The sequence below is a fragment of the Amblyraja radiata genome, chromosome 10 (assembly GCF_010909765.2).
Source record: "Amblyraja radiata isolate CabotCenter1 chromosome 10, sAmbRad1.1.pri, whole genome shotgun sequence".
Classification (NCBI taxonomy): domain Eukaryota; kingdom Metazoa; phylum Chordata; class Chondrichthyes; order Rajiformes; family Rajidae; genus Amblyraja; species Amblyraja radiata.
In genome coordinates, this window is record NC_045965.1 from 68,098,516 (window position 1) to 68,115,188 (window position 16,673).

Sequence of the window (16,673 nt, forward strand, 5' to 3'; positions counted from 1 at the left end):
GCATAAGAGACTGAGGGGTAAATATAGAACATATAACAATACAGCATAGGAACACAGCATAGGAACAATACAGCATAGGAACAGCATAGGATATTCCAGCATCTGCAGTTCCTTTTTGAACAGCATAGGAACAGATCCTTTGACCCACAATGCTATGATGCAAAGATTCTCTAATCTGCACGCAATCCATATCCCTCCATTCCCTGCATATCCATGTACCTATCCAGAAGTCTCTTAAACACCACTATCGTATCCGCTTCCATCATCGCCCCCAGCAGCACATTCCAGACCCCCACCACCCTCTCTGTAAAATAACCTGCCCCCCTTATCTCCTTTGAACTTTGCCCCTCTCAACTTAAATCTATGCCCTCTAGGAATCTGCCCTCTCTATGCCTCTCATTATTTTATATACATTATTTTATCAGGTCATCATCTCAACCTCCAGATTTCCAGAGAAAACAATCCAAGTCTGCCCAACTTCTCCCTGTAGTTGATACTCTTTAATCCAAGCATCATTCTGGTAAACCTCGTCTGTATTCTCACCAAGTCTCCACATTCTTCCTTCAATGTCAACTGCTCGCAATATTCCGAATACAGCCTGCCCAAAGTCCTCTAAAGCTTCATTGTGTCTTCGTGACTCATACTCATGGCCTGCACCAATGAAGTATACCATACAGAAAGAAGGAACTGCAGAAACTAGTTGGCGGAAGAGGAAAAAGTGCTGGAGTAACTCAGCGGGTCAGGCAACATCTTTGGAGAACATGGATAGGTGACAGTTCACAGAGTGCTGGAGTAACTCAGCGGGTCAGGCAGCATCTGTGGACAACATGGATAGGTGACGTTTCACAGAGTGCTGGAGTAACTCAGCGGGTCAGGCAGCATCTGTGGAGAACATGGATAGGTGACGTTTCAGAGTGCTGGAGTAACTCAGCGGGTCAGGCAGCATCTGTGGAGAACATGGATAGGTGACGTTTCAGAGTGCTGGAGTAACTCAGCGGTTCAGGCAGCATCTGTGGAGAACATGGATAGGTGACGTTTCAGAGTGCTGGAGTAACTCAGCGGGTCAGGCAGCATCTGTGGAGAACATGGATAGGTGACGTTTCAGAGTGCTGGTGTAACTCAGCGGGTCAGGCAGCATCTGTGGAGAACATGGATAGGTGACGTTTCAGAGTGCTGGTGTAACTCATGCCTTCTTTGTCACGCTTTAGCTGAACGGTCTGTTTCCGTGCTGTATAACTCTGACTATCTCACCAAGCTAGGGTTGACCACACTGCCCACAGGACTATGTCTAACAATAGTATTCGGAGCCTTTCAGCTCTCTTCGATTTGGCCGACAGTTTCCCAGTCCTTCTCGACCTGCACTGATGGAACTGCATAAGTCCACCTCCTGAAATGTATTGCCCTTAGACCCGTGAACCCGCAGAATGGAAGACATTGATAGTGCCCCTTACAACCATATAACAACCATATAACAATTACAGCACGGAAACAGGCCATCTCGGCCCTACAAGTCCGTGCCGAACAATTATTTTCCCTTAGTCCCAACTGCCTGCACTCATACCATAACCCTCCATTCCCTTCTCATCCATATGCCTATCCAATTTATTTTTAAATGATACCAACGAACCTGCCTCCACCACTTCCACTGGAAGCTCATTCCACACCGCTACCACTCTCTGAGTAAAGAAGTTCCCCCTCATGTTACCCCTAAACTTCTGTCCCTTAATTCTGAAGTAATGTCCTCTTGTTTGAATCTTCCCTATTCTCAAAGGGAAAAGCTTGTCCACATCAACTCTGTCTATCCCTCTCATCATTTTAAAGACCTCTATCAAGTCCCCCCTTAACCTTCTGCGCTCCAGAGAATAAAGACCTAACTTATTCAACCTTTCTCTGTAACTTAGTTGTTGAAACCCAGGCAACATTCTAGTAAATCTCCTCTGTACGCTCTCTATTTTGTTGACATCCTTCCTATAATTGGGCGACCAAAATTGTACAACATACTCCAGATTTGGTTTCACCAATGCCTTGTACAATTTTAACATTACTTCCCAGCTTCTATACTCAATGCTCTGATTTATAAAGGCTAGCATACCAAAAGCTTTCTTTACCACCCTATCTATATGAGATTCCACCTTCAAGGAACTATGCACGGTTATTCCCAGATCCCTCTGTTCAACTGCATTCTTCAATTCCCTACCATTTACCATGTACGTCCTATTTTGATTTGTCCTGCCAAGGTGTAGCACCTCACATTTATCAGCATTAAACTCCATCTGCCATCTTTCAGCCCATTCTTCCAAATGGCCTAAATCACTCTGTAGACTTTGGAAATCCTCTTCATTATCCACAACACCCCCTATCTTGGTATCATCTGCATACTTACTAATCCAATTTACCACACCTTCATCCAGATCATTGATGTACATGACAAACAACAAAGGACCCAACACAGATCCCTGAGGCACCCCACTAGGCACCTGCCTCCAACCCGACAAACAGCCATCCACCATTACCCTCTGGCGTCTCCCATTCAGCCACTGTTGAATCCATCTTGCTATTCCTGCATTTATACCCAACAGTTGAACCTTCTTAACCAACCTTCCATGAGGAACCTTGTCAAAGGCCTTACTAAAGTCCATATAGACAACATCCACTGCTTTACCCTCATCAATTTCCCTAGTAACCTCTTCAAAAAATTCAAGAAGATTAGTCAAACATGACCTTCCAGGCACAAATCCATGTTGACTGTTCCTAATCAGACCCTGTTTATCCAGATGCTTATATATATTATCTCTAAGTATCTTTTCCATTAATTTGCCCACCACTGAAGTCAAACTAACAGGTCTATAATTGCTAGGTTTACTCTTAGAACCCTTTTTAAACAATGGAACAACATGCGCAGTACGCCAATCCTCGGGGACTATTCCCATTTCTAATGAAGGATGTGCTGGCATTGGAGAGGGTCCAAAGGAAGTTTACGAGAATTATCTCAGGAATGATTGGGCTAACATACGATGAGCGTTTGACAGCACTTAGTCTGTACTCACTGCAGTTTAGAAAGATGAGAGAGGGCCTCATTGAAACTTGCCGAATAGTGAAAGGCCTGGATAGAGTGGATATGGAGAGGATGTTTCCAGTTGTGGGGAGTCTAAGACCAGAGGACACAACCTCAGAATAAAAGGATATTCCTTTTGAATGGAGATGAGGACAAGTCTTTTTAGCCAGAGGATGGTGAATCGCTGGAATTCATTACCACAGACACAGTAGAGGCCGTTACTGGGTATTCTTGACACAGGGATTGACAGGTTCTTGATCAGTACGGGTGTCAGGGATTATGAGGAGAATGTGGTTGAGAGGAAAAGATAGATCAGCCATGATTGAATGGTGGAGCGGACACGATGGGCCAAATGTTCTATGAATTATGATCGTAACTTTAGCTTCTCACCTGGGACCCAGGCATGCTTGTGTGAAATAACTTCGCAATATTGGATATGAATATGGGCAGTTTTAAATGCATTGTTGTTCCGTTTGCAATGACTCCATCGTATGTCAAAACGATTCCATCGAAGAATCTACTTTCCACCAATTGCAACTTGGAAGCGATCCACCGTTGTTGAAGATGAATATCCTTAAGTTCTCTTGTTGATAATTTCACTGTCAGAAGGAAGTAAGAAGATAAGGGCTTATTTTAGATAACTGTATACACAAAACGTTCTTGTGCCAAGTACTAAAACAGTCCAAGACTGTTGGAAAGTTGACTAATCTGGATAGAGGTTTCATCTGCAAGGATCATGGAAGAGTACAGTTCCCTTTTGCCCAATGTCTGTACTGAACCTAATCTCAAGATAAACTAATCTCATCTACCTGCAGGTGATCCATAATCCCTCTATTCCCTGCATATCCACGTGCCTATCCAATAGCCTGTAAAACACTGCCTTTACCACCACCCCGAGCAGCACATTTCAGACACCCACAGCTCTTGATGTAAAAAAACTTGCCCCACACATCTCCTTCAAACTTTCCCTCTCTAAACTGAAAGCTATGCTCTCTAGACTAGTTTTAGTTTGATTTATTGTTGCCATGTGTGCCGTGATACAATGGAAAGCTTTTGTCTTTGACATTTCCACCCTCTCATAGTCATAGTGATACAGTGTGGAAACAGGCCCTTCGGCCCAACTCGCCCACACCAGTCAACAATGGTCCTCGATTCCCCAACACTGGACAAGGGACTCTGTGCATCTACCTGATCTATTCCTCTCATGATTTTGTATACCTCTAAAGATCTCCCCTCACCCTCCTGCGCTCCATGGAATAGAGACCCAGCCTACTCAACCTCTCCCTGTAGCTCACACCCTCTAGTCCTGGCAACATCCTTGTAAATCTTTTCTGAACCTTTTCAAGCTTGACAATATATTTCCTATAACATGGTGCCCAGAACTGAACACAATATTCTAAATGCGGTCTCGCCAACGTCTTATACAAGTGCAACATGACCTCCCAACTTCTATACTCAATACTCTGACTGATGAAGGCCAAAGTGCCAAAAGCCCTCTTGACCAACTTATCTACCTGCGACTCGACCTTCAAGGAACCATGCACCTGTACTCCTAGATCCCTCTGCTCTACAACCCACCCAGAGGCCTACCATTTACTGCCCTTGTTCGACGTCCCAAAATGCAACACCTCACACTTCTCTGTATTAAATTCCATCAACTATTCCTCCGCGCACCTGGCCAATCGATCCAGATCCTGCTGCAACCTTTCACAACCATCTTCACTATTTGTAAAACCAATAACTTTTGTATCATCAGCAAACTTGTTAATATTGCCCTGTATGTTCTCACCCACACCATTGATTTTATATATTTCCAACAGGTTTTCCCACAGTCTCTGAAGCCCCAGTGAAAACAATCTGTTTGTCTAATTTATCCTTATAGACAATACCCCCTAATCCAAGCAACATTCTGGTAAACCTTTTTTGCACCCTATCCAAAGCCTCCACATCCTGTAATTGGACAACCAGAACTACACACAATACTCCAAATGCTTGGCTGAGCCAAATTCTTGGTGAGCTGCATCATGGCTTTCTGACTCTTTCTGACATGTCCCAACCAATGAAGGTAAGCATTTTTTAGCACTCTATCTACTTGTGTTTACACTCTCAGGGAGTTACAGACCTGGGCTCAAAGATCCCCTGACATGAAAGATGTAATGGGTCTTGCCAACAATTGCCTACATCCCACCTCGTTGCCTTTCACATTCCCAGTAAGTGCTTCTGTCTTTCAAAGATAATAACAGTGAGGAAACATCCCATGGAATAGTGATCTTCAGTCTATCATATCAATGGCGGGAGGGGAGGGGGGGGGGGGTCTCCCTCCAAGGCAAAATAATTAATCTGTAAAGGATCAAATACCATCAGATGACAATAATTCTGATGCAGGTAAGTTGAAACTGTAATTAAACATTGCCAGGACTTTAAAGTAGAGATGTTTCAGCTTCAGATTAAGTGTATTCCAATGAAGAGAGGGATAGAGAGATTAAAATAGGATCTAAAACAGTATCAGGAGCTAACAAGATGTCCACAAACAGAAAAAGAGGGAAATAGAGCATTAGTTCAGTTTAGTTGAGTTTATTGTCACGTCTACTGAGGTACGGTGAAAAGCTTTTTTGTTGCGTGTTATCCAGTCAGCGGAAAGACAATACATAAGGATGGCATTGGAGGGCAGCGGTAGTTGCTGCCTTACAGTGCTTGCAGCGCCAGAGACCGGGGCTCGATCCCGACTGCGAGTGCTGTCTGTACGGAGTTTGTACGTTCTCTCCGTGACCGTGTGGGTTTCTGCGAGATCTTCAATTTCCTCCCGCACTCCAAAGACGTACGGGTTTGTAGGGTAATTGTCTTGGGTTTGTATACTTGGTATAAGTGTAAATTGTCCCTACGTGTAGATAGTGCAGGGCTCGCTGGTCGGTGCGGACTTGGTGGGTCAATGGGCCTGTTTCTGCACTGCATCTCTAAACTAATAACTACACTAAACAAAATAATTACAATCAAGCCTCCCACAGTGTACAGATACATGATAAAGGGAATAACGTTTAGTGCAAGATGAAGTATATGACGGAGGCCATTGTAACAATAGGATTGTTTATTTAAGTACTGTTGTACGGGGGACTGGTTTAGAGGTGACACCGGGGGCGCGGCCCAGTTCGGAGGATGACTGCACAAAGACAATAAAGTTCAAGTAAGCAAGACTGCTTTAATCGTCCATTATGTATAGTCCAGATAGAGACAGAACATAATGAAACATGGTGGCAGCAGTGGGATGGACGTCGAAAATTGTCAGAATTAACTAGAAAAGTGAAAGTTTAGCTAGCTAGCAGCAGGCTAACGTTAGCCTTACAGAAGCCGGCAAAGAAGAAAAATGCAGTTGAACAATTGAAGCCAGTAGCTTGTTTTCAGTGGGCCCGTAGCCAACAGCACAACAAAGACACAACAAAGCACAAAAGATAAGCAGTTAGCCTTCAGCATCGGCAAAGAAAAAACAACAGCTAGCTGACAGCGATGGAAGGGCTAAAATCCCCTGGAACTTTGGTTTTAGACTCCAACAACTTGGCGAAGTCATGGAAAAGTTGGAAGGAGGAGTTCACACTGTACATAGACCTTACCATGCCAGACGCCGAAGAGAACACAAAAGTCAAGCTATTCAACTATCTCATCGGAGAAAAAGGCAGAGAACTTTGGGCAACTTTGTCGAGTGCTAGCCCTTCAGCGAGGACCACAGTGAGTTCAATGATCATACAGTTTGACGAGTACTGCAACCCAAAGGTAAACGAGACTGTGGAAAGGTACCGATTCTTCATGAGGAACCAAGGATTGGATGAAAACGTGGACAGCTATATAACAGACTTGAAAATACTTGCTAGTAGTTGCAATTTTGGGGACATTAGAGATTCATTGATTAGAGATCGACTTGTGTGTGGTACAAATAGCTCAGCACTGAGGGAGAGATTACTCAGGGAAGAGAAGCTGACTCTGGAGACATGCCTGCACATTTGTAGAGCTACAGAGCTGTCAAGGGAGAATAGCAGAACACTGCAAGGACAGACAGTGGAGGAGGTACATGCACTGAAACAGGCAGAAGAGAGACAAAAAGATAATGAGATACTGTGCAAGTTTTGTGGTAGAACACACGAGAGGAATAAGAAAAAATGCCCAGCTTTTGGAAAAAAGTGTAAGAAGTGTGGAAAGGAAAATCATTTTGCAGCTCAGTGCAGATCGAGACAAGAGAGCAGTAGGAAAACTAAGAAAGTGCATGCAGTTACAGAGCAGACTAGTGATAGTGACTCTTACGAGGAAGTCAACTGTATAACTGAAGCAAATAGAGAGGATGAAACTGTAAACCAGGTTAAAAACAGCCACAGTCAGGGCCAGCAGCTCTTTGCAGGAATGAAGATAGGGGAAAAGTTAGTTGACTTCCAGATAGACTGTGGGGCCACCTGTAATATCATCCCCATCGATCTACTAAACCCAGACACACAGTTAGAGCACACTGAGAAGGTGCTAGTGATGTATAACAAGACCAAGTTGACTCCTCTGGGTACATGTAAGGTTAAGGTCAGAAACCCCAGAAACAACAAGCTGTACCGACTGGAGTTTCAAGTGGTTGACCAGAGTAGCAGAATCCCTTTACTGGGCAGAAAAGCCAGCGAGGCAATGAAGTTGATCAAAGTACAGTACGAGAATATTCTGGCTATAGACAGCATAGTGAAGAAAGAGCCGAGCCCAGTGACAAAGGGAGAAAGTGGCAAACACGTGACCATGGACAAAATAAATGAGGAGTTTGAGGATGTGTTCACCGGAGATGGCTGCATGGAGGGTGAATATAGAATAGAGATAGATGACAGAGTACCGCCAGTGAAACTGCCAAAGCGCAGAGTGCCTGTAGCTATGATGACACCTCTACAAGAGGAGCTCAAAGATCTAGAGAGAAGAGGGATAATCACACCAGTGGAACGCAGCACTGACTGGATCAGTAGCATGGTCGCAGTGAGAAAACCTAATGGGAAGCTGAGGATCTGTATAGACCCAAAACCTCTGAATCGGGCACTAAAAAGAAGTCACTATCCACTCCCAATTATAGATGACATCCTGCCGGAGATGTCAAAGGCAAAAGTATTCACAGTCTGCGACGTGAAGCAAGGCTTCTGGCACGTCAAACTAGAGGAAGAGTCGAGCTTCCTTACCACATTCGCCACTCCATTTGGCCGCTTCCGTTGGCTAAGGATGCCGATGGGAATAAGCCCAGCACCTGAAGTGTTCCAAAGAAAGCTCATGCAGGCCCTGGAGGGCCTCCCAGGAGTCTGCGTCACAGCAGATGATGTGTTAATCACGGGGGAAGGAGCAACACAAGAGGAGGCAGGAAAGGACCACGACGAGAAAGTCAGACGCTTTCTAACCAGGTGCAGAGAGCGCAACATCAAGCTGAACGCGGACAAATTCAAGCTCAGACAAAAAGAGGTACCCTACATAGGTCATCTGCTCACTGCCAAGGGACTGAGGGTTGACCCGGAGAAAGTACGGGCAATCAGAGAGATGCCAAGGCCAACGGACGTGAAAGGGGTACAGAGATTAGTTGGGATGGTCAACTATCTTTCTAAGTTCTATGACCACCTTTCAGATGACTCTGAGATTCTGAGACAACTCACGCGCAAGGAGAACATGTGGGAATGGACGGACATCCAAGAAGGGGCGTTTCAAAGACTGAAAGACAAAATCGCTAAAGCACCAGTTCTACAGTACTACAACAAGGAAAAGGAGTTGACACTTCAGTGTGATGCATCTGACACGGGACTGGGGGCCGCCCTGACACAGAAAGGTAAACCGGTAGCATTTGGTAGTAGGGCACTCACACCAACTGAAAGGGGCTATGCCCAAATAGAGAAAGAATGCTTAGCCATAGTGTTTGGGATGGAAAAGTTCCATCAGTATACTTATGGTAGAGAGGTCACAGTACAAAGCGACCACAAGCCTCTAGAAAATATACACAGAAAGCCATTACTTAGTGCACCTAAGAGACTGCAGAGAATGCTACTCAGGCTGCAGCAGTATGATATCAGTGTGACCTATGTTCCAGGCAGGGACATGCTACTTGCAGACACGCTGAGTAGAGCATACTTACCAGAGAGCACTAAGGGAGAGAGTGAGACAGATATAGAGACTGTGAACATGGTCAGCTACCGGTAGGCGGCGCGACTCTCGTCTGCAGCGGCCTCTGCAGTCCGTCTGCGTTTTTATTATTTTATGTCTATGTTTTTATGTAGTTTTTGTTATTTTTGTTGGGGTATGTGTGTGGGGGGGGTGGGGGTGGTGTGGGGGGGTTGGGGGTAACTTTTAAATCTCTCCCTGCACGGGAGACCCGACCTTTTCTTTGTCGGGTCTCCGTTGTCGTTGGGGCTGCAACGAGGAGCGGCCTCCAACATGAAGACCGGGGAGCTCTGGTGCCAACTACTCACCTCACCGTCGCGGAGCTGGCCGAGTCCAGAGCGGGTGGAGCTGTGGTGGATGCTGCTGCGGCCCGACCCCCGGAGATTCGGTGGCTGCAACTGCGGGTTTGGCGGGCGGCACCGGGAGCCCGCGGGTACCTGGAGGGAGACCGCTTTTCAGGGCTCCCGCAACGGCGACTTCTCCCGCCCAAGTTGCGGGGTTGAAGAGCTCCTGGAGCGGGGCCTTACAGCACCGCCCCGCGCGGCTTGGAATGGCTGCGGGACTCTGCGAGCGCGCGCTGGGGGCTCTAACATCAAGACCCGGTGTGCGACCTTGCATCACCCGGCGTGGCAATAATGGCCACGGGACAAACGCCATCGCCCGCCGGGGGCTTTGACTTTGACTCTGACATGGGGGGGGGGGGGGGGGAGTGCAGTGGAGAGAAAAGTTTTTTTGGCCTTCCATCACAGCAATGTGATGGATGTTTATGTAAAATATGTTGTGTCTTGGGTCTATTTGTTTGTAATGTATGGCTGCAGAAACGGCATTTCGTTTGGACCTCAAGGGGTCCAAATGACAATAAATTGAATTGTATTGTATTGTATACCTACCCATTTCAGCAGAGAGGCTGAGTGCCATCAGGGCTGCAACACAAGATGACACAAAGTTACAGAGTGTGGCAAACAGAATACTGGCAGGGTGGCCCAAGAGAAAAAAGGACTTACCAAGTGACATCAGGCACTACCACACTTTCCAAGATGAACTGAGTTTCCAGGACGGCATAGTGTTCCGAGGAGACAGAGCCGAGATACCTGACGCACTCAGGGTGGACATCACTCACAGGATCCACTCCTCTCACCTGGGAGTAGAAGGATGTCTGAGGCGAGCGAGGGAGTGTGTATACTGGCTTGGAATGAACGAGGAGATCAAGACCTTCATCGCCAAATGTGACATATGTAGGTCAGTGGACCCAAAGCAACAAAGAGAGACACTACATCCACATGACATGGCCAGCAGACCCTGGGCCAAGGTAGGAACGGACCTTTTCTCCTTTCACAATAAAGACTATCTGATAACAGTAGATTATTATTCAAACTTTTGGGAGGTCGATTATCTACCTGACACTAAGAGCAACACAGTGATCAAAAAACTCAAGGCCCACTTTGCCCGACAGGGGATTCCTGACATTGTTATCTCGGATAACGGACCCCAGTATGCATCACAAGAGTTTCAGCACTTCAGCCAGAAGTGGGGCTTTGAACACAGGACATCGTCGCCGGGATACCCGCAGAGTAATGGGAAGGCGGAGTCAGCGGTAAAGACAGCCAAGCGCCTGATGCTGAAGGCTGCAGCAGCGAGACAGGATCCGTACTTGGCAATGCTGGATCATCGCAACACACCGAGCCAGGGCCTCAACACAAGCCCGGCACAGAGACTCCTAAGCAGGAGGACCAGGACCCTGCTTCCCACAAAGGACACTCTGCTGAAGCCAGAGGTGACACACGACGAACAAGGACTGAAATACAACAGACAGAGACAGGAAAAGTACTACAACCGCACAGCAAAAGACATGGACACTCTGAAAAGAGAGGACAGTGTGAGAGTACAGCCCTGTGACACACACAAGGGTTGGAGACCAGCGAGAGTGGTCCAACAGGTGAGCCAGAGATCGTATGAGGTGGAGTTAGAGTCAGGAGGTGTTCTGAGACGAAATCGTCGCCACCTCAGACACAATCTCACCACGCTCACACCAACACAAAACACACCCACACCAACAGTGACTGAGGCGGCCATACCGCCAGATGGCCCAGCAGAGAACCAAGACACGGTCACCAGGTCAGGTCGACAAGTTGTCACCACGGTCACCAGGTCAGGTCGACAAGTTGTCAGACCCCGCTACCTGACGGACTATACTCAGTGATTAGAGTATGGACTATGGAAAGAAAAAGAAATGAAAATGTGTTGTTTATGCACTTGTTGGAAAACGGATGTTTTGAACTGTTGATTTATTATTGCTTATGTTGTTAGATCTGTTGTAAATGAGCAGAGCATATGGTACAAGTGTTGCACATAATACCTAAGGGAAAGAGACTAACTTGAAAAAAGAAAAAGAAAGATGTAACAATAGGATTGTTTATTTAAGTACTGTTGTACGGGGGACTGGTTTAGAGGTGACACCGGGGGCGCGGCCCAGTTCGGAGGATGACTGCACAAAGACAATAAAGTTCAAGTAAGCAAGACTGCTTTAATCGTCCATTATGTATAGTCCAGATAGAGACAGAACATAATGAAACAGCCAAGTAGCTAACACAGATGATTGGGACAGGCAGTCAGAACCTTGTGTCCCAGGGTGGAAATGTCAATGTCTAGGGAGCATAGCTTGTAACGTCGGTGGGAGAATGGTTAAAGGAGCTGTGCAGGGCAAGTATGGACTTTCTGCCGCGTGAAAAGGTTGCTCTTGAGCTCCCTCTTAAATCTCTCTCCTCTCACCTTAAGCCTGTGCCCTCTAGTTTTAGAATGTTCCCATGTGAGAATCCTGAACTAGAGGCCAGATTCCAAAGTAAGGAGTCATCCATTTAAGGCAGGAATATGTTGTCATGGAATTATATAATACAGAAACAGGCCCTTCCACTCTCATCCATGCCAATCGATGTGTCTTTCTGGGCTGCTCCCATTTGCCAGCATTACGCCCAAAATCCCATTGCTTTCCACGAACCTGCCCAAACGTCTTTGGAACCTTCTCATAGACAGTCATAGAGCCATATAGCACGGAAACAGGCCCTTCGGCTCAACTTGCCTACACTGGTCCCACCTGCCTGCATTTGGCCCGTATCCCTGTAAACCTTTCCTTTCCATATAGCTGTCCAAATATATTTTAAATGTTATTATAGTACCTGCCTCAATTTACCTCCTCTAGCAGCTCGTCCCACAGACTCACCACCCTCTAAATAAAATGGTTTCCCCTCAGTTCCCTTTTAAATCTTTCCCCTCTATCCTTAACGCTTTGAAAAAAATACTGTGACTGTTCACCATATCTATATCTTCCATGGTCTTATACGCCTCTATAAGATCATCCCTCGTCCTCATGCACTGCTAGGAATCAAGTCCTAGGCTGCCCAACCTGTCCCTATAGCTCAGGCCCTCATGTCCTGTCAACATCATCGTAAATTTTCCCTGCACTATTTCCAACATAACAACTCTTCTCTGAGACTTGTTCATTTTCAGGATTGTATATCAGCAAATATTAAGTTGTTCAGATGGAAAGTGTGCAGAGATGATTTACAAGGATGTTGCCAGGACTGGAGGGGTTGAGCAGACTAGGACTTTATCGCTTGGAGTACAGGAAGATGAAGGGTGATCTTATATTGAGATGTGAGAGGAATAAATAGGATAAATGCAGAGTCTTTTACACAGAATAGGAGAATCAAAAACCACAGAACATAGGCTTAAGGTAAGGGGTGAAAGATTTAATAGGAACCCGAGGGGCGACTATTTTACACAAAGGTAGGTGTATGGAACGAGCTGCCATAGGAGGTAGTTGAGGCAGGTACTATCACAATGTGTAAAAAACATTTAGACAGGTACATGGATAGGACAGATTTCGAGGGATGCGGGCCAAACGCAGGCAGGTGGGACTAGTGTAGATGGGGCATCTTGGTTGGTGTGGCAAGTTTGCTGAAGGGCTTTTTTCAATGCTGTATGACTGAATGTACGATTTAATTAAAGTAACATAGAACACATACTGTATAAAGGTTAGATTTAAGCTGCAAAATAAATGTGCAGGATTGCATGGAATGTAACTGTAATCTGTAACAGTGACCCAGCCGTATATCTGCTGACTCCCTGTGACAGCACGAGTTTCGTCCGGTGCTCCGGTTTCCTCCCACATCCCAAAGACGTACAGGTTTGGAGGTAAATTGGCTTCTGTAAAATTACCTCTAGTGTGCAGGATAGAACTAGTGTAAACGGGTGATCGATGGGCCGAAGGGCCTGTTCCTTTGTATTGTTGAAACTATTGATTTGATGCTGGAGCAGCACACCATGACACACACACACACACACACACACACACACACACACACACACACACACACACACACACACAGACACACAGAGACACAGAGACACAGAGACACACACACAGACACACACACAGACACACACACACACACAGACACACACACACACACACACACACACACACACACACACACAGTAGGCCCCTAATAATTCAGGGGATGGCAACCCTACGGCCCCCGGCAGAATGCGGCCCGTTACCCGAAATTATCCGGCCCGCAGGCGGATTTTGTTTCCCGTATTCATTCGGCCCGCCGAGTGCGCGGCCGAGCTCTGGCGGTACCACATCCTGCGCAAAGCCGCCGGCACGGCCGCGCACCTTCTGTGAACACGTTTAAGAAAGAACTGCAGATGCTGGAAAAATTGAAGGGAGACAAAAATGCTGGAGAAACACAGCGGGTGAAGCGTGCAATGATTGCATGAGGCTACTTCACCCACTGAGTTTCCCCAGCATTTTTGTCTACCTTCTGTGAACACGTGATTTGATGCCTGCCATCCGGGGCAGGATGGGGGCGGGATCCATGTGTTGACGTGATAGATGTGGCCCGCCATCCGCTCACAGACATGCGTCCCGGCCCCTATGCAGAACAAGGTTGCCGACCCCTAATCTAGCTTGCGTCAGAGTTCAGAAGAACATTGTCTTCTCCGGCAGCTGAATCATTTACCGTACAGGACAACTCGAGCCTTATGTGCGTGGGCATGACACACAAGATCAGGGTCATAAACTCCGGTGGATATGACAGTCGTCACCTTCGACCAGTCGTAATGCTTCCACTCTTTCCCTCCAAAGTCAGCAATCATGACCTGCAACAATAGTAAAGCCACAACAACCAAAATAAATGTACCATTTGAAAAATAGAACACTTTATAATCAAATGTAATTGTTCCCGAGGACAGAGATAAGGAAACGTAGGCAGGCAGAGTCACTGGCAACATTGGGTTCCTCCCCCAATGGACTCCATGCATTCTACGGCCACTTTGAACAGAGGTGGGTAGAAATATAGAAACATAGAAAAATAGGTACAGGAGTAGGATATTGAGTAGCACCGCCATTCAATATGATCATAGCTGATCATTTAAAATCAGTACTCCGTTCCTGCTTATTCTTCATTTCCCTTGCTTCCTTTAGCCCTAAGAGCTAAATCTAACCCTCTCTTGAAAACACCCAGTGAATTGGCCAGTGCCAGAGGTATTCATAGACATCTTTAACATCTCACAGCCCCCTGCTGAGGTCCTCACCTACTTCAAGAAGATCATCCAAATAAAAGGGAGGTAGCTTGCCTTAGTGACTACCTTGCAGTGGCTCGGACACCCACCATCATGAAGTGCTGCATGAGACTGGTGATGGTGCACATTATGTCCAGCCTCCGAACCTGCCCTCATCCACTGCAGTTTGCTTACCATCCGTCGCATGATGGCACCATGTAGGCAAATGACCATGATGGCAAAATGCAGGCAAATCGGACTAGTCCAGTATGGCAACTTAGTTGGCATGGACAAGGTGGGCCGAAGGGCATGTTTCCATGCTGTACATCTCCAGAACTAACGTATATGTGGCAGGAAAGAAACAAGAAGAGATAAAGAAGGTAAACGCGGACCAAAGTGCTTGACGTTCTGAGTCAAGTCAAGTCAAGTCAACTTTATTTGTCACATACACATACAAGATGTGCAGTGAAATGAAAGTGGCAATGCCTGCGAATTGTGCAAAAACAACAGAACAGAATAGAACCGAATCAGTATTTACATTTTAGAAAAAAAAAGTTTTTAAAAGACACAACACAACAGTAAATGAGTCGCTGGTGAGATAAGAGTTTAGTCCTGACGGCCTGTGGGAAGAAACTCCGTCTCATCCTCTCTGTTTTCACAGCGTGACAGCGGAAGCGTTTGTCTGACCGTAGCAGCTGGGACAGTCCGTTGCTGGGGGGGTAGGGGTACCCCATAATGTTGCTGGCTCTGGATCTGCACCTCCTGCTGTATATGTCCTGCAGGGGGGCGAGTGTAGTTCTCATTGTGCGTTGGGCCGAACGCACTACTCTGCAGAGCCTTCCTGTCCTGCGCAGAGCTGTTCCCAAACCAGATTGTGATGTTACCAGACAAGATGCTTTCTACAGCCCCAGAGTAGAAGCACTGAAGGATCCTCAGAGAGACTCTGAATTTCCTCAGCTGCCTGAGGTGGTAAAGACGCTGCCTTGCCTTAGTGGCAGCGTCTCTACCAGTGCGGCAGTGTGTGTTGTCCATGTCAGATCCTCTGTGATGTGGACTCCCAGGTATTTAAAGCTGCTAACCCTATCCACAGTAGTCCTATTTATCCCCAGTGGAGTGTATATCCTCGGTTGTTGTGCCCTTCTAAAGTCCACAATCAGCTCCTTAGTTTTAGTGATATTCAAGAGGAAGCTGTTGTTCTGACACCAGAGTGCCAGGTCAAACAACCTCCACAAGGTAGGCCTTCTCATTGTTATCGGAGATCAGGCCCTCCACCACAGTGTCATCAGCAAACTTTATGATTGAGTTGGAGCTGAACCTGGCTGCAGTCATGTGAGTACAGGGAGTATGGTAGGGGGCTGAGGACACAACCCTGGGGAGATCCTGTGTTCATGGTGAGGGGGTTGGAGGTATGTCTCCCCATCTTGACCACATGGGGCTTGGCGGTGAGAAAGTCCAGGACCCAGGCACACAGGGGAGTGTTCTGTCCCAGTTCCAGCAGCTTCTCAGCAAGTCTGGTGGGGACTATGGTGTTGAAAGCTGAACTGAAATCAACAAACAGCTTCCTCACATAGCCCCCCTTCTGGCTGTCAAGGTGAGAGAGAGTGGTGCGCAAAACCAGGGAGATCGCATCATCCGTGGATCTGTTTGGACGGTATGCGAACTGCAGCGGGTCCATGGTGCGAGGGACAAAGGCGCAGATGTGGTTCTTGATCAGCCTCTCGAAGCATTTCATGACTACCGAGGTGAGGGCCACCGGACGGTAGTCATTCAAGCAAGCTGGAGCGGCATCCAGTGTTAGTGCTGAGTACATTTCAGGCAAACCAACTCTTTCATTCAGCAACTGGAAAACTCACCTCAACTTTGAACTTGCTGCTCTGGGCAAGAGGTTGGCAGAGGGATACTTCATCACATT